General features: G+C 39.7%; 1 protein-coding gene across 5 annotated transcripts in view; it reads left to right on the top strand.

Moving 5' to 3' along the window:
- The window catches only part of COLEC10 (collectin subfamily member 10), a 451,965-nt gene that overhangs the window by 97,702 nt on the left and 327,841 nt on the right, over window positions 1-26,422 (top strand). Inside the window, exon 1 of one of the 5 annotated variants that reach the window (XM_079901497.1) lies at window positions 6,782-7,128. The exons of the other annotated variants lie outside the window; for them this stretch is intronic. The gene's annotated coding sequence lies outside the window, so the exon portion shown is untranslated. Of the gene's footprint in view, window positions 1-6,781; window positions 7,129-26,422 lie in introns of those variants that run through there. 5 annotated transcript variants of the gene reach the window in all.

Below are 26,422 nucleotides of genomic sequence, written 5' to 3'. Positions count from 1 at the left end.
CTGAGACCTAAGTTCCACTCCAGAGGTCCTCTTTTATGGCCCGAGTTCACACCCATGCTCAGCTTCCATCCCTTCCCTGTCCTGCTTCTTTTGATTCCTTACAAGTCTTGCGTGGGAACCCATCCTTAAATGATCACTGGCACGTGTGTTTTTCCTCAGGGTCTGATACTGACCAAGCATTGTTAATATCAGAACTTTTTCCTTTCTCTGTCCAACTTGAGATTCAGTCTAAAAAGTGCCAGTTATTCTTCTTTATAAGAGAAAATTCTGATTATGAGCAAGGATAATTAGATACATAGTGTATACACATGCATTCATTCACCAAATATTTATGAAGTTCTTAATATGTGCAGTTTTTTAGTTTTTTGTTTTCTTTCATTTGTAGTTTATTTATTTTTAACATCTTTATTGGAGTATAATTGCTTTACAATGGTGTATTAGTTTCTGCTTTATAACAAAGGGAATCAGTTATACATATACACATGTTCCCATATCTCTTCCCTCTTGTGTCTCCCTACCTCCCACCCTCCCTATCCCGCCCCTCTAGGTGGCCACAAAGCACTGAGCTGATCTCCCTGAGCTATGCGGCTGCTTCCCACTTGCTAATCTATTTTACGTTTGGTAGTGTATATATGTCCATGCCACTCTCTCACTTTGTCCCAGCTGACCCTTCCCCATCCCCATGTCCTCAAGTCCATTCTCTAGTAGGTCTCTGTCTTTATTCCCGTCTTGCCCCTGGGTTCTTCATCACCATTTTTTTTTTTTTTTAGATTCCATATATATGTGTGAGCATATGGTATTTGTTTTTCTCTTTCTGACTTACTTCACTCTGTATGACAGACTCTAGGTCATCCACCTCACTACAAATAACTCAGTTTTGTTTCTATTTATGGCTGAGTAGTATTCCATTGTGTATATGTGCCACATCTTCTTTACCATTCATCTGTCGATGGACACTTACATTGCTTCCATATCCTGGCTATTGTAAATAGAGCTGGAATGAGCATTTTGGTACATGACTCTTTTTGAATTATGGTTTTCTCAGGGTATATGCCCAGTAATGGGACTGCTGGGTCGTATGGTAGTTCTATTTTTAGTTTTTGAAGCAACCTCCATACTGTTCTCCATAGTGGCTGTACCAATTTACATTCCCACCAACAGTGTATGAGGGTTCCCTTTTCTCCATACCCTCTCCAGCATTTATTGTTTGTAGATTATTTGATGATGGCCATTCTGACTGGTGTGAGATGATATCTCATTGTAGTTTTGATTTGCATTTCTCTAATGATTAATGATGTTGAGCATTCTTTCATGTGTTTGTTGGCAATCTGTATATCTTCTTTGGAGAAATGTCTGTTTAGGTCTTCTGCCCATTTTTGGATTGGACTGTTTGTGTTTTTGATATTGAGCTGCATGAGCTGCTTGTAAATTTTGGAGATTAATCCTTTGTCAATTGATTCATTTGCAAATATTTTCTCCCATTATAAGGGTTGTCTTTTTGTCTTCTTTATGGTTTCCTTTGCTGTGCAAAAGCTTTTAAGCTTCACTAGGTCCAATTTGTTTATTTTAGTTTTTATTTCCATTTCTCTAGGAGGTGGGTCAAAAAGGATCTTGCTGTGATTTATGTCATAGAGTGTTCTGCCTATGTTTTCCTCTAAGAGTTTGATAGTGTCTCGCTTTACGTTTAGGTCTTTAATCCTTTTTTTTTTTTTTTTTTTTTTGGCGGTACGCGGGCCTCTCACTGTTGTGGCCTCTTCCGTTGTGGAGCACAGGCTCCAGACGCGCAGGCTCAGCGGCCATGGCTCACGGGCCCAGCTGCTCCGCGGCTTGTGGGATCTTCCCGGACTGGGGCACAAATCCGTGTCCTCTGCGTCGGCAGGTGGACTCTCAACCACTGCACCACCAGGGAAGCCGTTTAATTCATTTTGAGTTTATTTTTGTGTATGGTGTTAGGGAGTGTTCTAATTTCATACTTTTACATGTACCTGTCCAGTTTTCCCAGCACCACTTATTGAAGAGGCTGTCCTTTCTCCATTGTATATTCTTGCCTCCTTTATCAAAGATAAGGTGACCATATGTGTGTGGGTTTATCTCTGGGCTTTGTATCCTGTTCCATTGATCTATATTTCTGTTTTTGTGCCTGTACCATACTGTCTTGATTACTGTAGCTTTGTAGTATAGTCTGAAGTCAGGGAGCCTGATTCCTCCAGCTCCATTTTTCTTTCTCAGGATTGCTTTGGCTATTCAGGGTCTTTTATGTTTCCATACAAATTGTGAAATTGTTTTTTCTAGTTCTGTGAAAAACGCCAGTGGTAGTTTGATAGGGATTGCATTGAATCTGTAGATTGCTTTCGATAGGGATTGCATTGAATCTGTAGATTGCTTTGGGTAGTAGAGTCATTTTCACAATATTGATTCTTCCAATCCAAGAACATGGAATATCTCTCCATCTATTTGTATCATCTTTAATTTCTTTCATCAGTGTATTATAATTTTCTGCATTCAGGTCTTTTGTCTCCTTAGGTAGGTTTTTTCCTAGATTTTTTATTCTTTTTGTTGCAGTGGTAAATGGGAGTGTTTTCTTAATTTCTCTTTCAGATTTTTCATCATTAGTGTATAGGAATGCAAGAGATTTCTATGCATTAATTTTGTATCCTGCTACTTTACCAATTTCATTGATTAGCTCTTGAATTTTTCTGGTAGCATCTTTAGGATTCTCTATAGTATCAAGTCATCTGCAAACAGTGACAGCTTTACTACTTCTTTAACGATTTGGATTCCTTTTATTTCTCTTTCTTCTCTGAATGCTGTGGCTAAAACTTCCAAAACTATGTTGAATAAGAGTGGTGAGAGTGGGCAACCTTGTCTTGTTCCTGATTTTCGTGGAAATGTTTTCAGTTTTTCACCATTGAGGACGATGTTGGCTGATGGTTTGTCATATATGGCCTTTATTATGTTGATGAAAGTTCCCTCTATACTTACTTTCTGGACGGTTTTTATCATAAATGGTGTTGAATTTTGTCAAAAGCTTTCTCTGCATCTATTGAGCTGATCATATGGTTATTCTTCTTCAATTTGTTGATATGGTGTATCACATTGATTGATTTGCATATATTGAAGAATCCTTGCATTCTTGGGATAAACCCCACTTGCTCATGGTGTATGATCCTTTTAATGTGCTGTTGGATTCTGTTTGCTAGTATTTTATTGAGGATTTTTGCATCTATGTTCATCAGTGATATTGGCCTGTAGTTTTCTTTCTTTGTGACATCTTTGTCTGGTTTTGGTATCAGGGTGATGGTGGCCTCATAGAATGAGTTTGGGAGTGTTCCTCCCTCTGCTATATTTTGGAAGAGTTTGAGAAGGAGAGCTGTTAGCTCTTCTCTAAATGTTTGATAGCATTCACCTATGAAGCCATCTGGTGCTGGGGTTTTGTTTGTTGGCAGATTTTTAATCACAGTTTCAATTTCAGTGCTTGTGATTGGTCTGTTCATATTTTCTATTTCTTCCTGGTTCAGTCTTGGAAAGTTGTGCATTTCTATGAATTTGTCCGTTTCTTCCAGGTTGTCCGTTTTATTGGCATAGAGTTGCTTGTATTAATCTCTCATGATCCTTTGTATTTCTGCAGTGTCGGTTGTTACTTCTTTTTCATTCCTAATTCTGTGGTTTGAGTCTTCTCCCTTTTTTTCTTGATGAGTCTGGCTAATGGCTTATCAACTTAGTTTATCTTCTCAGAGAACCAGCTTTTAGTTTTATTGATCTATGCTATCGTTTCCTTCATTTGTTTTTCATTGATTTCTGATCTGATCTTTATGATTTCTTTCCTTCTGCTAACTTTGGGGTTTTTTTGTTCTTCTTTCTCTAATTGCTTTAGGTGTAAAGTTAGGTTCTTTATTTGAGGTGTTTTCTGTTTCTTAAGGTAGGATTGTATTGCTATAAACTTCCCTCTTAGAACTGCTTTTGCTGCATCCCATTGTGTTTTTTCATTGTCATTTGTTTCTAGGTAGTTTTTGATTTCCTCTTTGATTTCTTCAGTGATCTCTTGGTTATTAAGTAGTGTATTGTTTAGCCTCCATGTGTTTGTATTTTTACAGATTTTTTTCCTGTAATTGATATCTAGTCTCAAAGCATTGTGGTCAGAAAAGATACTTGATAAGATTTCAATTTTCTTAAATTTACCAAGGCTTGATTTGTGACCCAAGATATGATCTATCCTGGAGAATATTCCATGAGCACTTGAGAAGAATGTGTATTCTGTTGTTTTTGGATGGAATACCCTATAAATATCAATTAAGTCCATCTTGTTTAATGTATCATTTAAAGCTTGTGTTTCCTTATTTATTTTCATTTTGGATGATCTGTCCACTGGTGAAAGTGGGGTGTTATAGTCCCCTACTATGATTGTGTTACTGTCGATTTCCCCTTTTATGGCTGTTAGTATTTTCCTTATGTATTGAGGTGCTCCTATGTTGGGTGCATAAATATTTACAATTGTTATATCTTATTCTTGGATCGATCCCTTGATCATTATGTAGTGTTCTTCTTTGTCTCCTGTAATAGTCTTTATTTTAAAGTCTATTTTGTCTGATATGAGTATTGCTACTCCAGCTTTCTTTTGATTTCCATTTGCATGGAATATCATTTTCCATCCCCTCACTTACAGTCTGTATGTGTCTCTAGGTCTGTAGTGGGTCTCTTGTAGGCAGCATATAGATGGGTTTTGTTTTTGTATCCATTCAGCAAGCCTGTGCTTTTGGTTGGAGCATTGAATCCATTCATGTTTAAGGTAATTATCGATTTGTATGTTCCTATGACCATTTTCTTAATTCTTTTGCACTTGTTTTTGTAGGTCCTTTTCTACTTGTGTTTCCCACTTAGAGAAGTTCCTTTAGCAGTTGTCGTAGAGCTGGTTTGGTGGTGCTGAACTCTCTCAGCTTTTGCTTGTCTGTAAAGGTTTTAATTTCTCCATCAAATCTGAATGAGACCCTTGCTGGGTAGAGTAATCTTGTTTGTAGGTTTTTCTCCTTCATCACTTTAAATGTGTCCTGCCACTCCCTTTTGGCTTGCAGAGTTTCTGCTGAAAGATCAGCTGTTAACCTTATGGGGATTCCCTTGTGTGTTATTTGTTGTTTTTCCCTTGCTGCTTTTAATATTTTTTCTTTGTATTTAATTTTTGATAGTTTGATTAATATGTTTCTTGGTGTGTTTCTCCTTGATTTATGTATGGGACTCTCTGTGCTTCCTGGACTTGATTAACTATTTCCTTTCCCATATTAGGGAAGTTTTCAACTATTATCCCTTCAAATATTTTCTGAGTCCCTCTCTTTTTCTTCTGGAACCCCTATAAGTCGAATGTTGGTGAGTTTAATGTTGTCCCAGAGGTCTCTGAGACTGTCCTCAATTCTTTTCATTCTTTTTTCTTTATTCTGCTCTGCAGTAGTTATTTCCACTATTTTATCTTCCAGGTCACTTATCCATTCTTCTGCCTCAGTTTTCTGCTGTTGATCCCTTCTAGAGAATTTTTAATTTCATTTATTGTGTTGTTCATCACTGTTTGTTTGCTCTTTAGTTCCTCTAGGTCCTTGTTAAACGTTTCTTGTATTTTCTCCATTCTATTTCTAAGATTGTGGATCATGTTTACTATCGTTGTTCTGAATTCTTTTTCAGGTAGACTGCCTATTTCCTCTTCATTTGTTAGGTCTGGTGGGTTTTTGCCTTGCTCCTTCATCTGCTGTGTGTTTCTCTGTCTTCTCATTTTGTTTAACTTACCATGTTTGGAGTATCCTCTTCCCAGGCTGAAGGTTCGTAGTTCCCGTTGTTTTTGGTGTCTGTCCCCAGTGGCTAAGGTTGGTTCAGTGGGTTGTGTAGGCTTCCTGGTGGAGGGGACTAGTAGTGCCTGTGTTCTGGTGGATGAGGCTGGATCTTGTCTTTCTGGTTGGCAGGTCCACATCTGGTGGTGTGTTTTGGGGTGTCTGTGGCCTTATTCTGATTTTAGGCTGCCCGTGTGCTAATGGATCAGCTTGTGTTCCTGTCTTGCTAGTTCTTTGGCATAGGGCGTCCTGCACTGTAGCTTGCTGGTCATTGAATGGAGCTGGGTCTTGGCATTGAGATGGAGATCTCTGTGAGATTTTCGCAGTTTGATATTACGTGGAGCTGGGAGGTCTCTTGTGGACCAGTGTCCTGGACTTGGCTCTCGCACCTCAGAGGCACAGCCCTGACACCTGGCTGGAGCATCAAGAGCCTGTCATCCACACGGCTCAGAATAAAATGGGGAAAAAGAAGAAAGAAAGAAAGGAAGAAGATAAAGTAAAATAAAATAAAGTTATTAAAAGATAAAAAATAATTATTATGAAAATAAATTTTTTAAGTAATAAGAAAGAAAAAGAAACGGACAGACAGAACTCTAGGGCAAATGGTAAAAGCAAAGCTATGCAGACAAAATCACACACAGAAGCATACACATACACACTCACAAAAAGAGAAAAAGGGAAAACAATATATATATATATATCTTTGCTCCCAAAGTCCACCTCCTCAATTTGGGATGATTGGTTGGGAGAGAAAGGGATTTCCCTTTCTCTTCTTTGTTGGCACAGCTCCCAGGTCTCAGCTTTGGATTTGGCCCCGCCTCTGCGTGTAGGTCGCCTGAGGGCGTCTGTTTTTTGCTCAGACAGGACGGAGTTAAAGGAGCTGCTGATTCGGGGGCTCTGGCTCACTCCGGCCGGGGGGGAGGGAGGAGTACGGAGTGCAGGGCGAGCCTACGGCGGCAGAGGCTGGCATGACGTTGCACCAGCGTGAGGCGCCGGCCGGCGTGACGTTGCGCCGGCATGACGTTGCACATGCCTGCGGCGCGCCGTGCGTTCTCCCGGGGAAATTGTCCCTGGATCACGGGACCCTGGCAGTGGCGGGCTGCACAGGCTCCCGGGAGGGGAGGTGTCTCTTGCCTCTTCGGCAGGTCCAGACTTTTTCCTGGACTCCCTCGCAGCTAGCCGTGGTGCATTAACCCCTTCAGGCTGTGTTCACGCTGCCAACCCCAGTCCTCTCCCGGCGCTCTGACCAACCGAAGCCCAAGCCTCAGCTCCCAGCCCCGCCCACCCTGGCGGGTGAGCAGACAAGCCTCTCGGGCTGGTGAGTGCTGGTCGCCACCGATCCTCTGTGCGAGAATCTCTTCGCTTTGTGCTGTGCACCCCTGTTGCTGTGCTCTCCTCCGCGGCTCCGAAGCTTCCCCCCTCCGCCACCCGCAGTCTCTGCCTGCGAAGGGGCTTCCTAGTGTTTGGAAACCTTTCCTCCTTCACGGCTCCCTCCCACTGGTGCAAGTACCGTCCCTATTCTTTTGTCTCTGTTTATTCATTTTTCTTTTGCCCTACCCAGCTACGTGGGGAGTTTCTTGCCTTTTGGGAAGTCTGAGGTCTTCTGCCAGCATTCAGTAGGTGTTCTGTAGGAACTGTTCCACATGTCGATGTATTTCTGATGTATTTGTGGGGAGGAAGGTGATCTCCGCTTCTTACTCTTCCTCCATCTTGAAGTTCCTCCCTGTGCAGGGTTGATCTAGGTACCAGGGGTTACCATGTCAAACACGGCAGCAAGGTCCCTGGTGTCATGGATTTACCTTCTAATAGCAGAATAGAGATAATAAGTTTTTTTTTTTAAAGAGACAAGATAATTGTCAATAATGCTAAGCGATATGAAGCAATAGAACAAAAGGAGGGACTGATTTCAACATGGTGGTCAGGGAAGGAGCATTGAGGTGAGGTAGCGATGTTCTCCATGAGCTGAATGAAAAGAAGTTGCTGATGCTGTGAGAATCTGACACCCTGCAGAGGAGTAAGCAGACCCACACTCCCAAGTGGGAGCAAGCTTTGGAGAGTTGGAAGAACAGAGAGAAGGCCAAAGTGGCTGGGGTATAAAGAGTGAGGGAAAGGGAGAAAAATGATGAGAATAAAGAATAGTTAGAAGCCGGATGATGGAAGGCTTGTAAGCTATGGTACAGAATTTGGTTTTTATTCTCTGGACCACTACTGGAAGTTTGTATTTTAGAGAGATCACTCCAGGTGAACTGCTGAGATTGAGGATGGAGGGGCAAGAGTGGAAACAAGGACCATTTAGCACATGATGGCTGTCGTTCACAAGGAAGATAACAGGGGACCAGACTAAGATGGTTCATGTGGATACGGAGAGATGTAAACAGATTTGGCTTTTGAGATCGGGCTGCCAAGACATAGAGATGGATTGGATGTGGTAAATAAGGGCATAGAAAGTGTAGGATGGCTCCGTGCATCCAGGGTTGAGCAAGTGAGCAGATGTGTGGCCATTTGCTAAGAGGGGGAAGCTGGGACTTTGGGGATGGGATAAATCATATTCATATAAGTATAAAAATACAGTATTTATTGAACACCTTTAGTTTTATAAAAGTTGAAATTTGTTTTGGTTCCCATGACCTTTAATGAAGAAATTAATAGCAGACAGTGCCCTTGGCAGTGAATGTGTTGCTTCTATGGTGAATAAGGTCCTTGCAAGAAATTCAGTTTTGTTCCACTATCAGAGGCGTTCTCCATGGGAAAGTCCTCCCCTCGGTTGTGAATTCTATTCCCAGTTACACAAGGTCCCATTCTTTGACATGGAAAGAAGTGGCAACGCCCACTGCAGTCACCCATAGGAATTTGGCTTTCATTGCCATGAATTGTGCACTTCCACGAATCCTGAAGATAAGAGTCGGAAAAAAAGAGTCAAAACTGAGGAGAAGTGCCTGGTGTCTCGCTTCAAGGCTGAGCCTGTGTCTACATTTCTCAAGCATGATTCTTACTCTTAAACATTGGAGAATGACTTTTATAATGAGAAAAAAATTACCCTGTACCCTCAATGTCAGTGTTTACATTTCAGCCATTTGGGTTCTAAGAAACAATTTTTTTTTTCCTTTAAAGGGAAAGAAGTTATCATAACTGTCAGTATCTTAGGGAAGATCAAACCTTTTACTGGTCTTAATGTCAGCCCATAACAGGCTTCACAAGGTAGGATCTCACTGTCTGAGTTGACAAGGTTTGGCCTTTAGGTTTTGGGTGATGGATTCTCCCTGGGTGAGAAGGTTAGGAGCCTAGAACCCCATTTTCTCACTGTATGTTCCTCACTTGGAAGTCTGCCATAAACAAATTTTGTATATTTCTTCAGCTTTTCCAGTGTAAAGATTTGTGTGTGTGTGTGTGTGTGTGTGTGTGTGTGTGTGTGTATGTTGAAGCTAGACAATGTTTATGAAGAAACTTTTTTTCATTTGTTCAGAGAAAACTTGGTTTCAAACAAGTGTCCCCTGATGAGCGCACGGTGGTCCATCTTGCAATGTCAGCGTCACGCCAGCAGATGGCAGTCACACCACACTGAGCTTTGGCATTAGGCAAAACTTTAGAAGTCGGGGCGTTTGTCCGGTTCACAGAGGGAGGGTCTGATGCACTCTGTGCCTTGGCGGGAGGGGTAACATGTATGGAGACTAATTCCAGGGAATCCACTACATAAATCTATAAATTTGGCCTTGACGCTGAAGATAGTTGGAAAAGGAAACAAAACTGAGTAAAAACAAACTTAAATCTGTCAAAATGAGCTATGAGGTGAACATCCCAAGGTCTTGGGCTTATTCTGGGCTTTGTTTTACTGTGACATGGATCCATATAATCATAGTCGAGGAGCTAGCATGAAAACATAATGGCCAAGGGAATAAGGCTGGGAACAACTGCAAAAATATTTTATTTTCAGGAGGATTAACTGAGCTCTGGGTGGCTAGACAGGGTAGGGAAAAACAAAAGAAACTTGGAAGTGAAATGAGAAATGTTAGAACTTTTCTTTCTTGCATAGAGAGGGTATTTCCAGAAGAATTCTTTATTGGAGGAATACTGCTTTTTCTCCAGCTAGAAGGGAGACGTTGCATCTTTTGCTGTCATACCAGCTTCAACTTCATCAAGCTTTCCTGAATTCCTGCCGCCACAACCCAGCTGGTTTGGGTCACTCTTCCTTTCCCACCGGTTAAGTGGTTGCCTTGTTTTTTGTATAAGGTGTGCTAGCTTTGGGACAGGTGTAGGGGCTACATGGCATTAAGAGGACATTCTTATTTCTCCACCTGCAGTGTGGTTTCTGTGTCTGCGGAAAAGGCACATTTTATCTCTGTTTATGTTTTTTTTCTGGAGTGTGTCTCACCTAGGATGGTGTGGGAACAGGGCTCTAAGGAAAATAGCCACATCCATGGTTAAGGAGAACCCTTGAATCTCATGGCAATGGACTACATAGGTCAGGAATTTCTGCAAAGGTTTCTTTTCCCAGAGAGCTACTGAAACCAGGACTATTGTTTCTGATGCAGATTTTAAAGGAGATCCTAGAATAGCCAGTAACAGAACTCTCCACAAATTATGATTAAAAGTGTACAGGTTTAAGCCCAAAGGTATCAATAAGAGACAGCAGCCTTCTGGCTCTACTTTCAAAGTTAGTTGAGGGTTCGCTTATTTTCCATTTCAGTAAGTGGAGAGTTACATTATCATCCATCTGTATCTGATCAGGGATTTGGATACACCCTCCACTTGGGCTACAGATAGTTGGGGGTGTATTACCTGTTAAGAATTTAAAAACATAACCACACTAGCTCAAGTCAGTCGGCTTTTTAAATTACCACCATGCCCAGTAATTCCTAAGCACTGAGAGTGAAAAAAGAATCTTTTTCTGGTCTACTTTTCAAGCATTTGCCATGATCGCAGCCGAGTTTCAATAACATATATTTATGCTTCAAATTAGCACATTCAGATCATCTCTTTAATAAAACATTGGGTTGTATATGAAAGTTAATTCAGAGAACTCCCATCTCTGCACTTGGCCTCTGACGCATGTGGACTCAGCTACCAAGTTCATTTCCAGAAGAAGTTCGTAATGGTTTATAATCCTTGGCGCTTCCTCCCGGTGCAGTTTGTATTTCCATCTCCCATCATGCTGTATATTCCTGCATTTCAACAGTGTATTTGAAATAAACAAAGATAGCAGCATGTGATTTGTCTTTCCTGAATTATATATTTTCTGGTGTGAAGAAGCCAGACATAAAAATATTTGCAAGCAGCCAGAATCAGTTTAATGATGTACTGACAACAGGGAGTTTCAAGATTGTTCCCTGAAGCTTGCTGCACAGAAATTGTGGAAAAGCCTACTCACTATGCAAAATGTAAGGAATTTGGACATTTACATAGAAAAATGAATCAAATTCGATGAAAAATACCCACAGAAATAACAAAAGATGCTCATCTTACGCTGCTGGAGAAATAACAAGGCAATGTTGAAATGTCCTAATCATTTTCACCAAGTTCTAGACATTAGTTCTAAAGCAGAAGAAAAACAGAAGTTTTTACTAAATGTAATAGAAATGTAAGATGAATTTCTGATGAAAATATTTTAGTCAACACTTTAGTTTAGTCAAAACTTTTTTGACTATGAAAAACTTTGGAATAATTCAAATTGATACCAAAGAAATAAAGACATGGACAGTATGCATTTTCTTACTTTTTTTTTAACATCTTTATTGGAGTATAATTGCTTTAAAATGGTGTGTTAGTTTCTGCTTTATAACAAAGTGAATCAGCTATACATATACATATATCCCCATATCTCCTCCCTCTTGCATCTCCCTCCCACACTTCCTATCCCACCCCTCTAGGTGGTCACAAAGCACCGAGCTGATCTCCCTGTGCTATGCAGCTGCTTCCCACTAGGTATGTTTTACATTTGGTAGTGTATATATGTCCATGCCACTCTCTCACTTCATCCCAGCTTACCCTTCCCCCTCCACGAGTCCTCAAAAACATTCTCTACGTCTGCATCTTTATTCCTGTCCTGCCCTTAGGTTCTTCAGAAGCATAGTTTTTCTTTTTCTTTTCTTTTTTTTAGATTCTATATATATGTGTTAACCTACAGTATTTGTTTTTCTCTTTCTGACTTACTTCACTCTGTATGACAGACTCTAGGTCCATCCACCTCACTACAAATAGCTCAATTTCGTTTCTTTTTATGGCTGAGTAATATTCCATTGTATATATGTGCCACATCTTCTTTATCCATTCATCTGTTGATGGACACTTAGCTTGCTTCCATGTCCTGGCTATTGTAAATAGAGCTGGAATGAACATTTTGGTACATGACTCTTTTTGAATTATGGTTTTCTCATGGCATATGCCCAGGAGTGGGATTGCTGGGTCGTATGGTAGTTCTATTTTTAGTTTTTTAAGAAACCTCCATACTGTTCTCCATAGTGGCTGTACCAATTCACATTCCCACCAACAGTGCAAGAGGGTTCCCTTTTCTCCACATGCTCTTCAGCATTTATTGTTTGTAGATTGTTTGATGATGGCCATTTTGACTGGTGTGAGGTGATACCTCTTTGTAGTTTTCATTTGCATTTCTCTAATGATTAGTGATGTTGAGCATCCTTTCATGTGGTGGCAATCTGTATATCTTCTTTGGAGAAATGTCTATTTAGGTCATCTGCCCATTTTTGGATTGGTTTTTTTGTTTTTTTGATATTGAGCTGTATGAGCTGCTTGTAAATTTTGGAGATTAATCCTTTGTCAGTTGCTTCATTTGCAAATATTTTCTCCCATTCTGAGGGTTGTCTTTTCGTCTTATGTTTTCCTTTGCTGTGCAAAAGCTTTTAAGTTTCATTACGTCCCATTTGTTTATTTTTGTTTTTATTTTCATTACTCTAGGAGATGGGTCAGAAAAGATCTTGCTGTGGATTATGTCAAAGAGTGTTTTTCCTCTAAGAGTTGTATAGTGTCCGGTCTTACATTTAGGTCTTTAATCCATTTGGAGTTTTTTTTGTGTGTATGGTCTTAGGTAGTATTCTAATTTCATTCTTTTACATGTAGCTGTCCAGTTTTCCCAGCACCACTTATTGAAGAGGCTGTCCTTTCTCCATTGTATATGCTTGCCTCCTTTATCAAAAATAAGGTGACCATATGTGCGTGGGTTTATCTCTGGGCTTTCTATCTTGTTCCATTGATCTTTGTTTCTGTTTTTGTGCCAGTACCATCTGTCTTGATTACTGTAGCTTTGTAATATAGTCTGAAGTCTGGGAGCTTGATTCCTCCAGCTCCGTTTTTCTTTCTCAAGATTGCTCTGGCTATTCACAATCTTTTGTGTTTCCATACATATTGTGAAATTTTTTGTTCTAGTTCTGTGAAAAATGCCATTGGTAGTTTGATAGGGACTGCATTGAATCTGTAGATTGCTTTGAGTACTATAGTCATTTTCACAATGTTGATTCTTCCAATCCAAGAACATGGTACATCTCTCCATCTGTTTGTATCATCTTTAATTTCTTTCATCAGTGTCTTATAGTTTTCTGCATACAGGTCTTTTGTCTCCTTAGGTAGGTTTATTCCTAGATATTTTATTCTTTTTGTTGCAATGGTAAATGGGAGTGTTTCCTTAATTTCTCTTTCAGATTTTTATCATTAGTGTATAGGAATGCTAGAGATTTCTGTGCATTAATTTTGTAGCTTGCTACTTTCCCAAATTCATTGATTAGCTCTTGTAGTTTTCTGGTAGCATCTTTAGGATTCTCTATGTATCCTGTCACGTCATCTGCAAACAGTGACTGTTTACTTCTTCTTTTCCAATTTTTATTGCTTTTATTTCTTTTTCGTCTCTGATTGCCGTGTCTAGGACTTCCAAAACTATGTTGAATAATAGCGATGAGAGTGGACATCCTTGTCTTGTTTCTGATCTTAGAGGAAATTCTTTCAGTTTTTCACCATTGAGAATGATGTTGGCTGTGGGTTTGTCATATATGGCCTTTATTATGTTGAGGTAAGTTCCCTCTATGCCTAGTTTCTGGAAGGTTTTTTTCATATATGGGTATTGAATTTTGTCAAAAGCTTTTTCTGCATCTATTGAAATGATCATATGGTTTTTCTCCTTCAATTTGTTAATATGGTTTATCACATTGATTGATTTACAAATATTGAAGAATCCTTGCATTCCTGGGATAAACCCCACTTAATCATGGTGTATGATCCTTTTTTTTTTTTTTTTTTTTTGCGGTACGTGGCCTCTCACTGCTGTGGCCTCTCCCGTTGCAGAGCACAGGCTCCGGACACGCAGACTCAGCGGCCGTGGCTCACGGGCCCAGCCGCTTGGCAGCATGTGGGATCTTCCCAGACCGGGGCACAAACCCATGCCCCGTGCATCAGCAGGTGGACTCTCAACCACTGCGCCACCAGGGAAGCCCCTATGATCCTTTTAATGTGCTGTTGGATTCTGTTTGCTAATCTTTGTTGAGGATTTTTGCATCTATGTTCATCAGTGTTACTGGCCTGTAGTTTTCTTTCTTTGTGACGTCTTTGTCTGGTTTTGGTATCGGTGATAGTGGCCTTCTTGAATGAGTTTCGGAGTGTTCCTCCCTCTGCTATGTTTTGGAAGAGTTTGAGAAGGATAGGTGTTAGCTCTTCTCTAAATGTTTGATAGAATTCGCCCGTGAAGCCATCTGGTCCTGGGCTTTTGTTTGTTGGAAGATTTTTAATCACAGTCTCAGTTTCAGTGCTTGTGATTAATCTGTTTATATTTTCTATTTCTTTCTGGTTCATTCTTGGAATGTTGTACTTTTCTAAGAATTTGTCCATTTCTTCCAGGTTGTCTATTTTATTGGCATATAATTGCTTGTAGTAATCTCTTATGATCCTTTGTATTTCTGCAGTGTCAGTTGTTACTTCTCCTTTTTCATTTCTAATTCTATTGATTTGAGTCTTCTCCTTTTTTTCTTGATGAGTCTGGCTAATGGTTTATCAACTTAGTTTATCTTCTCAGATAACCAGCTTTTAGTTTTATTGATCTATGCTATCGTTTCCTTCATTTGTTTTTCATTGATTTCTGATCTGATCTTTATGATTTCTTTCCTTCTGCTCACTTTGGGGTTTTTTTGTTCTTCTTTCTTGAATTGCTTTAGGTATAAGATTAGGTTGTTTATTTGCGATGTTTCTTGTTTTTTGAGGTAGGATTGTATTGCTATAAACTTCCCTCTTAGAACTGCTTTTGCTGCATCCCATAGATTTTGGGTCATCGTGTTTTCATTGTCATTTGTTTCTAGGTATTTTTTGATTTCCTCTTTGATTTCTTCAGTGGTCTCTTGGTTACTAAATAATGTATTGTTTTTCCTGTTATTGATATCTAGTCTCATAGTGCTGTGGTTGGAAAAGATACTTGATGTGATTTCAATTTTCTTAAATTTACCAAGGCTTGATTTGTGACCCAAGATATAATATCTATCCAGGACAAGGTTCCATGAGCACTTGAGAAGAAAGTGTGTTCTGTTGTTTTTGGATGGAATGTCTATAAATATAATTAAGTCCATCTTATTAAGGTATCATTTAAAGCTTGTGTTTCCTTATTTATTTTCATTTCGGATGATCTGTCCATTGGTGAAAGTGGGGTGTTAAAGTCCCCTACTATGATTGTGTTACTCTCGATTTCCCCTTTTATGACTGTTAGCATTTGCCTTATGTATTGAGGTGTTCCTATGTTGGGTGCATAAATATTTACAATTGTTATATCTTCTTCTTGGATTGATCCCTTGATCATTATGTAGTGTCCTTCTTTGTCTCTTGTAATAGTCTTTATTTTAAAGTCTATTTTGTCTGATATGAGTATTGCTACTCCAGCTTTCTTTTGATTTCCATTTGCATGGAATATGTTTTTCCATTCCCTCACTTTCAGTCTGTATGTGTCCCTAGGTCTGAAGTGAGTCTCTTGTAGACAGCATATATATGGGTTTTGTTTTTGTATCCATTCAGCCAGTCTGTGTCTTTTGGTTGGAGCATTTAATCCATTTGCTTTAAAGGTAATTATCAATATGTATGTTCCTATTACCATTTTCTTAATTGTTTTGGGTTTGTTATTGTAGGTCTTTTCCTTCTCTTGTGTTTCCTGCCTAGAGAAGTTCCTTTAACATTTGTTGTAAAGCTGGTTTGGTGGTGCTGAATTCTCTTAGCTTTTGCTTGTCTGTAAAGGTTTTAATTTCTCTGTCGAATCTGAATTAAATCCTTGCTGGGTAGAGTCATATTAGTTGTAGGTTTTTCCCTTTCATCACTTTAAATATCTCCTGCCACTCCCTTCTGAGTTGCAGAGTTTCTGCTGAAAGATCCGCTGTTAACCTCATGGGGATTCCCTTGTATGTTATTTGCTGCTTTTCCCTTGCTGCTTTTAATATTTTTTCTTTGTATTTAATTTTTGATAGTTTGATTAATATGTGTCTTGGCGTGTTTCTCCTTGGATTTATCCTGTATGGGACTCTGCACTTCCTGGATTTGATTGACTATTTCCTTTACCATATTAGGGAAGTTTTCAACTATAATTTCTTCAACTATTTTCTAAGTCTCTTTCTTTTTCTCTCTTTTTCTGAGACCCCTATAATTCGAATGTTGGTGCATTTAACGTTGTCCCAGAGGTCTCTGAGACTGTCCTCAATTCTTTTCATTCTTTTTTCTTTATTCTGCTCTGCGGTAGTTATTTCCACAATTTTACCTTCCAAGTCATTTATCCATTCTTCTGCCTCAGTTATTCTGCTATTGATTCCTTCTAGAGAATTTTTAATTTCAATTATTGTGTTGTTCATCCTTGTTTGTTTGCTCTTTAGTTCTTCTAGGTCCTTGTTAAATGTTTCTTGTATTTTCTCCATTCTATTTCCAAGATTTTGGATCTTTACTATCATTACTCTGAATTCTTTTTCACGTAGACTACTTATTTCCTCTTCATTTGTTTGGTCTGGTGGGTTTGTACCTTGCTCCTTCATCTGCTAAGTGTTTCTCTGTCTTCTCATTATGCTTAACTTACTGTGTTTGAGTTCTTTTCTCAGGCTGCAGGTTCATAGTTCTTCTTGTTTTTAGTGTCTGCCCCCACTGGCTGAGGTTGGTTCAGTGGGTTGTGTAGGCTTCCTGGTGGATGGGACTAGTGCCTGTGTTCTGGTGGATGAGGCTGGATCATGTCTTTCTGGTGGGCAGGACCATGTCTGGTGGTGTGTTTTGGGGTGTCTGTGGCCTTATTATGATTTTCGGCAGCCTCTGTGGTAATGGGTGGGGTTGTGTTCCTGTCTTGCTAGTTGTTTGACATGGGGTGTCCAGCACTGTAGCTTGCTGGTTGTTGAGTGAAGCTGGGTCTTAGTGTTGACATGGAGATCTCTGGGAGAGCTTTTGCTGTTTGATATTATGTGGAGCTGGGAGTTCTCTGGTGGACCAATGTCCTGAACTCGGCACTCCCACCTCAGAGGCACAGTCCTGACACCCAGCTGGAGCACCAAGACCCTGTCAGCCGCATGGCGGGCTCCTTTTTGCCCTCGTCTTCCAGTTCTGAAGCCACCACACGTCGGCCACTTCCCCACCCTCAGAGTTTCCAGTATGCATTTTCTGAAATCTATTTTGAAATGGGATTTTTATGAAACTTTGCCCAGTTTTAGACTAAGTTGTTTTTAATGTCTCTTGTTTCGTGTGAAAGAAACTTTATGATATTAAAATTAATTTTAAAAAGTTGTTTTCCATCAACTGTCAGTGAACACAGATTGACCAAAAAAGTCTATATTGTCTTGAACATAAATATGTGAAAAAAGTAATTTTGACAAAATCATTGTCTAATTTGTAGAACATTAAAACCAGAAAAACAGGAACTCCAATTTATTGATCCTATAATTCATTAATACAATGTTCAATATGTAAGTATACATTTTTTCCCTTTAAAAATACAGCAATGCAATTAAAATGATTAATTCATTACCTTTTTTCCTTATGTTGTTTCCTTATGTTTCATATTTATTTTGGTTTTTATTTTAAAAATTTAAGACATTATATATGTAGTGTAAGCCCTGATGGTTGGCTTTTCTTCTGGTAATGCAAGTGCCTAACTTAAGCTTTGATTGCTGAGGCATCCACTTCAAAGTTTGCTCTCTAGAATAAACACATTTCCAGCCATGCGGATGGATAAAGAGCCAGGCCACCTCCCCACACTGAAGCGCCTCTGTTTTAGAGACTTTGGTTGATCTCAATAATGGACCATTGGACCACTTGTTTTTTCTCTTCCTGTGCTTTAAATTCCAGCTCTTATATTTTAAATTCACCAGTAAAGAGTTGAGACCACAAAACCCTAGGCCCCCACCGTGTCCCCCCAATAAAAGCTAACCCCTAGGCCCTGTTTGCTCTTCTCTCTCTCCCTCTCTCCCTCCCTTTCCCCCTCCCCTCCGCTTCCCTCCCTTCCTCCCCCACTCTCTCTCTCAATCCCCCACCCCCTGCCACAGCCTCACTGTGTAGCCCCAGGTATGCCATGTGCTTTCCAGGACCTGTGAGTAATAAACCTTTTTTCCAGTTTCCTGGTCATTATTGCTGAGGGCATCTTACCGTCTTAAAAAGAACCACAAGAATTGGTCCAACCACAATATTGTTTATTGATAGGCTGAGGGCATCACAAAACAATATAAAAAGTTCTGTAAAATAAAAAATTCATTCTGCTTCTATTTTCTGACCATTATTGTTTTTTCATCTTGTGCCATGTTACTCAAAATAATTTTCTCATGTCAAGGAAGAGGGTGTTCAAAAATGATCCTCTGGATGGCAAATATGCTAGGTAGAACATGCTGGCCTTTCGCCATATTTATTGGTTATTTATTGGCTGGGCTATAGTAGCAAAGAAACTCTGGAATCTCAATGGTTTAAGCCAATTAAAATTTGTGGCCTTCTTGCACAAAGTCAAATATGAAAGTTCCTGATTGGATAGCACTTCTTGGTGGTTCTCTGCCAGGAGAGACTCAGGGATGCACCATCTTGAGCCTTTACCCTAGGCCCTAGGCAACTTCAAAGTTGCCCTGGTCCTGTCCAGCTAGCTGGTGGGGAAGATGGGGAAGGAGAAATAGGGGTGAGAGAATGTTGAAGATTAGGCAAGATACTCTATGGACAGGTCTGGGAACAGCACACATCACTCTCATCTGCATTCATTTGCCCAAATCCTGCCATCTGGTACCAACCTAACTTCAAAGAAGCCTAGGAAATATAGTCTTCCTGTGTGACACAGAAGAGGGAACAGGATAGGTGGAGAGTCAGTTCTGTCACTCCATCTGTGTTCAAGCTGCTATTTCTGCATCTTTCTACCATTGCAGTAGCTTGTTAAATGGTGCCTCTGTGATCTCTCCCTGTTCCCAACCATGTAGATTACTAACAGTCAATGGTTTTCAAAACAAGCAAGTGAACTGCTCTTTTTTAAATAAAGTATTCTATGCAAACCAGTATATTAAAAATAGTTAAATACATAACTGTTCTTGTTGGAGTAGGAGTGGGCAGTCAAAAACATTATTTAATTGCCCTTTTCTTTTTTTTTTTTAACATCTTTATTGGGGTATAATTGCTTTACAATGGTGTGTTAGTTTCTGCTTTATAACAAAGTGAATCAGTTATATGTATAACTGATATGTTATACATATCAGACATATGTTCCCATATGTCTTCCCTCTTGCATCTCCCTCCCTCCCACCCTCCCTATCCCACCCCTCAAGGCGGTCACAAAGCACCGAGCCAATATCCCTGTGCCATGCGGCTGCTTCCCACTAGCTATCTACCTTACTATGTTTGTTAGTGTGTATATGTCCATGACTCTCTCTCGCCCTGTCACAGCTCACCCTTGCCCCTCCCCATAACCTCAAGTCCGTTCTCCAGTAGGTCTGTGTCTTTATTCCTGTCTTACCCCTAGTTTCTTCATGACATTTTGTTTTCTCAAATTCCATATATATGTGTTAGCATACGGTATTTGTCTTTTTCTTTCTGACTTACTTCACTCTGTATGACAGACTCTAGGTCTATCCACCTCATTACAAATAGCTCAATTTCGTTTCTTTTTATGGCTGAGTAATATTCCACTGTATATATGTGCCACATCTTCTTTATCCATTCATCCGATGATGGGCACTTAGGTTGTTTCCATCTCCGGGCTATTGTAAATAGAGCTGCAATGAACATTTTGGTACATGACTCTTTTTGAATTTTGGTTTTCTCAGAGTATATGCCCAGTAGTGGGATTGCAGGGGCATATGGTAGTTCTATTTGTAGTTTTTTAAGGAACCTCCATACTCTTCTCCATAGTGGCTGAACCAATTCACATTCCCACCAGCAGTGCAAGAGTATTCCCTTTTCTCCACACCCTCTCCAGTATTTATTGTTTCTAGATTTTTTGATGATGGCCATTCTGACCGGTGTGAGATGATATCTCATTGTAGTTTTGATTTGCATTTCTCTAATGATTAGTGATGTTGAGCATTCTTTCATGTGTTTGTTGGCAGTCTGTATATCTTCTTTGGAGAAATGTCTATTTAGGTCTTCTGCCCATTTTTGGATTGGGTTGTTTGTTTTTTTGTTATTGAGCTGCATGAGCTGCTTGTAAATTCTGGAGATGAATCCTTTGTCAGTTGCTTCATTTGCAAATATTTTCTCCCATTCTGAGGGTTATCTTTTGGTCTTGTTTATGGTTTCCTTTGCTGTGCAAAAGCTTTGAAGTTTCATTAGGTCCCATTTGTTTATTTTTGTTTTTATTTTCATTACTCTAGGAGGTGGATCAGAAAGGATCTTGCTGTGATTTATGTCATAAAGTGTTCTGCCTATGTTTTCCTCTAAGAGTTTGATAGTTTCTGGTCGTACATTTAGGTCTTTAATCCATTTTGAGCTTATTTTTGTGTATGGTGTTAGGGAGTGATCTAATCTCATACTTTTACATGTACCTGTCCAGTTTTCCCAGCACCACTTATTGAAGAGGCTGTCCTTTCTCCACTGTACATTCCTGCCACCTTTATCAAAGATAAGGTGTCCATATGTGCGTGGGTTTATCTCTGGGCTTTCTATCCTGTTCCATTGATCTATCTTTCTGTTTTTGTGCCAGTACCATACTGTCTTGATTACTGTAGCTTTGTAGTATAGTCTGAAGCCAGGGAGCCTGATTCCTCCAGCTCCTTTTTTCGTTCTCAAGATTGCTTTGGCTATTCGGGGTCTTTTATGTTTCCATACGAATTGCGAAATTTTTTGTTCTAGTTCTGTGAAAAAGGCCAGTGGTAGTTTGATAGGGATTGCATTGAATCTGTAGATTGCTTTGGATAGTATAGTCATTTTCACAATATTGATTCGTCCCATCCAGGAACATGGTACATCTCTCCATCTGTTTGTATCATCTTTAATTTCTTTCATCAGTGTCTTATAGTTTTCTGCATACAGGTCTCTTGTCTCCTTAGTAGGTTTTTTCCCAGGTATTTTATTATTTTTGTTGTAGTGGTAAATGGGAGTGTTTCCGTAATTTCTCTTTCAGATGTTTCATCGTTAGTGTATACAAATGCAAGAGATTTCTGTGCATTAATTTTGTATCCTGCAACTTTACCAAATTCATTGATTAGCTCTAGTAGTTTTCTGGTGGCATCTTTAGGATTCTCTATGTATAGTATCATGTCATCTGCAAACAGTGACTGCTTTACTTTTTTTCCGATTTGGATTCCTTTTATTTCTTTTTCTTCTCTGATTGCTGTGGCTAAAACTTCCCAAACTATGTTGAATAATAGTGATGAGAGTGGGCATCCTTCCCTTACTCCTGATCTTAGAGGAAATGCTTTCAGTTTTTCACCATTGAGAATGACATTTGCTGTTGGTTTGTCATATATGGCCTTTATTATGTTGAGGTAGGTTCCTGCCGTGCCCACTTTCTGGAGAGTTTTTAATCATAAATAGGTGTTGAATCTTGTCAAAAGCTTTTCTGCATCTATCGAGATGATCATATGGCTTTTTCTTCAAGTTGTTAATATGCTGTATCAAATTGATTGATTTACATATATTGAAAAATCCTTGCATCCCTGTGATAAATCCCACTTGGTCATGGTGTATGATCCTTTTAATGTGCTGTTGGATTCTGTTTGCTAGTATTTTGTTGAGGATTTTACATCTATATTCATCAGTGATATTGGTCCGTAATTTTCTTTTTTTGTAGTATCTTGTCTGGTTTTGGTATCAGGGTGATGGTGGCCTCATAGAATGAGGTTGGGAGTGTTCCTCCCTCTCCTATATTCTGTAAGAGTTTAAGAAGGATAGATATTAGCTCTTGTCTAATTGTTTGATGAATTCGCCTGTGAAGTCATCTGTCCTGGACTTTTGTTTGTTGGAAGACTTTTAATCACAGTTTCAATTACATTACTTGTGATTGGTCTGTTCATATTTTCTATTTCTTCCTGGTTCAGTCTTGGGAGGCTATACCTTTCTAAGAATTTGTCCATTTCTTCCAGGTTGTCCATTTTATTGACATGGAGTTACCTGTAGTAGTCTCTTAGGATGCTTTGTATTTCTGCGGTATCTGTTGTAACTTCTTTCTTTCATTTCTAATTTTATTGATTTGAGTCCTCTCCCTCTTTTTCTTGATGAGTCTGGCTAATGGTTTATCAGTTTTGTTTATCTTCTCAGAGAACCACCTTTTAGTTTTATTGATCTTTGCTATTGTTTTCTTTGTTTCTATTCCATTTATTTCTGCTCTGATCTTTATGATTTGTTTCCTTCTGCTAACTTTGGGTTTTGTTTGTTCTTCTTTCTCTAGTTCCTTTAGGTGTAAGGTTAGATTGTTTATTTGAGATTTTTCTTGTTTCTTGAGGTAGGCTTGTATTGGTGTAAACTTCCCTCTTAGAACTGCTTTTGCTGCATCCCATAGGTTTTGGATCATCGTGTTTTCATTGTCATTTGTCTCTAGGTATTTCTGATTTCCTCTTTGATTTCTTTAGGGATCTCTTGGTTATTTAGTAACATATTGTTTAGCCTCCATGTGTTTGTGTTTTTTATGTTTTTCTCCCTGTTATTGATTTCTAATCTCATAGTGTTGTGGTCAGATAAGATGCTTGATATAATTTCAGTTTTCTTAAATTTGCTGAGGCTTGATTTGTCGCCCAAGATGTGATCTATCCTGGAGAATGTTCCATGTGTGCTTGAGAAGAAAGTGTAATGTGCTGTTTTTCGATGAAATGTCCTATGAATATCGATTAAGTCTATCTGGTCTGTTGTGTCATTTAAAGCTTGTTTTTCCTATTAATTTTCTGTTTGGATGATCTGTGCATTGGTGTGAGGTGTTAAAGTCCCCCACTATTATTGTGTTACTGTCGATTTCCTCTTTTAGAGCTGTTAGTATTTGCCTTAAGTATTGAGGTGCTCCTATGTTTGGGTGCATATATATTTATAATTGTTATATCTTTTTCTTGGATTGATCCCTTGATCATTATGTAGTGTCCTTCTTTGTCTCTTGTAATAGTCTTTATTTTAAAGTGTATTTTGTCTGATATGAGAGTTGCTACTCCAGCTTTCTTTTGATTTACATTTGCATGGAATATCTTTTTCCATCCCCTCACTTTCAGTGTGTATGTGTCCCTAAGTCTCAAGTAGGTCTCTAGACAGCATATATATGGGTCTTGTTTTTGTATACATTCAGCAAGCCTGTGTCTTTTGGTTGGAGCATTTAATCTCTTCATGTTTTAGGTAATTATCGATATGTATGTTCCTATTACCATTTTCTTAATTGTTATGGGTTTGTTTTTGTAGGTCCTTTTCTTCTCTTGTGTTTCCCACTTAGAGAAGTTCCTTTAGCATATGTTGTAGAGCTGGTTTGGTGGTGCTGAATTCTCTTAGCTTTCACTTGTCTGAAAGCTTTTGATTTCTCCATCAAATCTGAATGTGATCCTTGCCAGGTAGAATAATCTTGGTTATAATTTCTTCCCTCTCATCACTTTAAATATATCATGCCACTCCCTTTTGGCTTGTAGAATTTCTGCTGAGAAATCAGCTTTTAGCCTTATGGGAGTTCCCTTGTATCTTATTTATCATTTTTCTCTTGTTGCTTTCAATAATTTTTCTTTCACTTTAATTTTCGTCAACTTGATTACTATGTGTCTCGGCATGTTTCTCCTTGGGTTTATCCTGTCTGGGACTCTGCACTTCCTGGACTTGGGTGGCTATTTCCTTTCCCATGTTAGGGAAGTTTTCAACTATAATCTCTTCAAATATTTTCTCAGTTCCTTTCTCTCTGTCTTCTCCTTTTAGGGTAACTATAATGCAAATGTTGTTGCGTTTAATGTTGTCCCAGAGACCTCTTAGGCTGTCTTCATTTCTTTTCATTCTTTTATCTTTATTCTGTTCCATGGCAGTGAATTCCTCCATTCTGTCTTCCAGGTCACTTATCCAGTCTTCTGCCTCAGTTATTCTGCTATTGATTCCTTCTAGTGTATTTTTCATTTCAGTTATTGTATTGTTCATCTCTGTTTGTTTGTTCTTTAGTTCTTCTAGGTCTTTGTTAAACATTACTTGCCACTTCTCGATCTTTGCCTCCATTCTTTTTCCAAGATCCTGGATCATCTTCACTATCATTATTCTGAATTGTTTTTCTGGAAGGTTGCCTATCTCCACTTCATTTAGTTGTTTTTCTGGCGTTTTATCTTGTTCCTTCATCTGGTACATAGCCCTCTGCCTTTTCATCTCGTCTATTTTTCTTTGAATGTGTTTTTTGTTCCACAGGCTGTAGGATTGTAGTTCTTCTTGCTTCTGCTGTCTGCCCTCTGGTGGATGGGGCTATCTAAGAGGCTTGAGCAAGTTTCCTGATGGGAAGGACTGGTGTTGGGTAGAGCTGGGTGTTGTTCTGGTGGGAAGAGCTCATTAAAACTTTAATCCACTTGTCTGTTGATGGGTGGGGCTGGGTTCCCTCCCTGTTGGTTGTTTGGCCTGAGGTAACCCAACACTGGAGCCTACCCGGCTCTTTGGTGGGGCTAATAGTGGACTCTGGGAGGGCTCATGCCAAGAAGTACTTCCCAGAACTTCTGCTGCCTGTGTCCTTGTCCCTGAGGTGAGCCACAGCCACCTCCTGCCTCTGCAGGAGACCCTCCAACACTAGCACATAGGTCTGTTCACTCTTCTATGGGGTCACTGCTCCTTCCCCTGCGTCCTGATGTGCACACTACTTTGTGTGTGCCCTCCAAGAGTGGAGTCTCTGTTTCCCCCAATCCTGTCGAAGTCCTGCAATCAAATCCTGCTAGGCTTCAAAGTCTGATTCTCTAGGAATTCCTCCTCCCGTTGCCAGACCCCCAGGTTGGGAAGCCTGACGTGAGGCTCAGGACCTTCACTCCAGTGTGTGGACTTCTGTGGTATAAGTGTTCTCCAGTTTATGAGTCACACACCCAGCAGTTATGGGATCTGGTTTAATTGTGATTGCGCTCCTCCTACCGTCTGATTGTGGCTTCTCCTTTGCCTTTGGATGTGGGGTATCTTTTATGGTGAGTTCCAGTGTCTTCCTGTTGAGGATTGTTCATCAGTTTGTTGTGATTGCAGTGCTCTCACAAGAGGGAGTGAACGCATGTCCTTCTATTCTGAACCAGTCTCCTGTGTGTATGATTTTAAATCAATTCACAGAGTCAACCTGAGGGACTTGGATTTTATTTTGCAGCAGATAAGGAGACACTAGTTTTATGCACAGGAATGACAACTTTACATTTGCTTTTTGTTTTTTTTATTACATTTATTTATTTATTTTTGGCTACCTTGTGCCTTCGTTGCTGCATGTGGGCTTTGTCTAGTTGTGGCGAGTGGGGGCTGCTGTTCTTTGCGGTGCACAGCCTTCTCATTGCAGTGGCTTCTGTTGTTGCGGAGCATGGGCTCTAGGTGTGTGGGCTTCAGTAGTTATGGTGCACAGGATCAGTAGTTGTGGCTCGCAGGCTCTAGAGTGCAGGCTCAGTAGTTGTGGCGCACGGGCTTAGTTGCTCTGAGGCATGTGAGATCTTTCCAGAGCAGGACTCGAACCCATGTCCCCTGCATTAGCAGATGGATTCTTAACCACTGCACCACCAGGGAAGTCCTAATATATTTGCTTTTTTCATGTGTGCCATTTGCTGTGTTTTGAAAGAGGTCATTCAGGGAAGCAGAGGACTGGAAGTGGAAGGACATATGGCTGAGGATAGTGTATTGAGGGGTTATCTTAAGGAATGGGGCAGTCAAAGGACACAGAATCACCATTATTAGAGAGAAGGGACAGCTGAGAAGAAGCCTCTGGTTCATCCTGGGTTACAGAGTTGAGGCCACAGAAACTAGGCAGAAGGAATTTCCCCAAGTTCCCCATTTTAGTCATATTTCTACTTAAGATTTCCCTCTAGATTCTGCCTATATATATATATGCATGCCATATTAGAATATATAATGGACCTCTAATACAAAGAACACATTTACCCACCATTTTACACAGGGTTACACAGCACACCAGCACTTTGGCTTCCCAGACATAGCTATGCTCCACTTACAACCCTCAGGCCAAAAATTCTGTTGACCTGGACTCTCCAGGATAGAGCTTCAATATTGGCCATCCTGAAGTCTTCCTAGGTTGGCGCATCGGGGGA

This window comes from Stenella coeruleoalba (genome assembly GCF_951394435.1).
Source record: "Stenella coeruleoalba genome assembly, chromosome: 17".
Lineage (NCBI taxonomy): Eukaryota > Metazoa > Chordata > Mammalia > Artiodactyla > Delphinidae > Stenella > Stenella coeruleoalba.
This window is presented reverse-complemented; position numbering and strand designations above follow the sequence as displayed.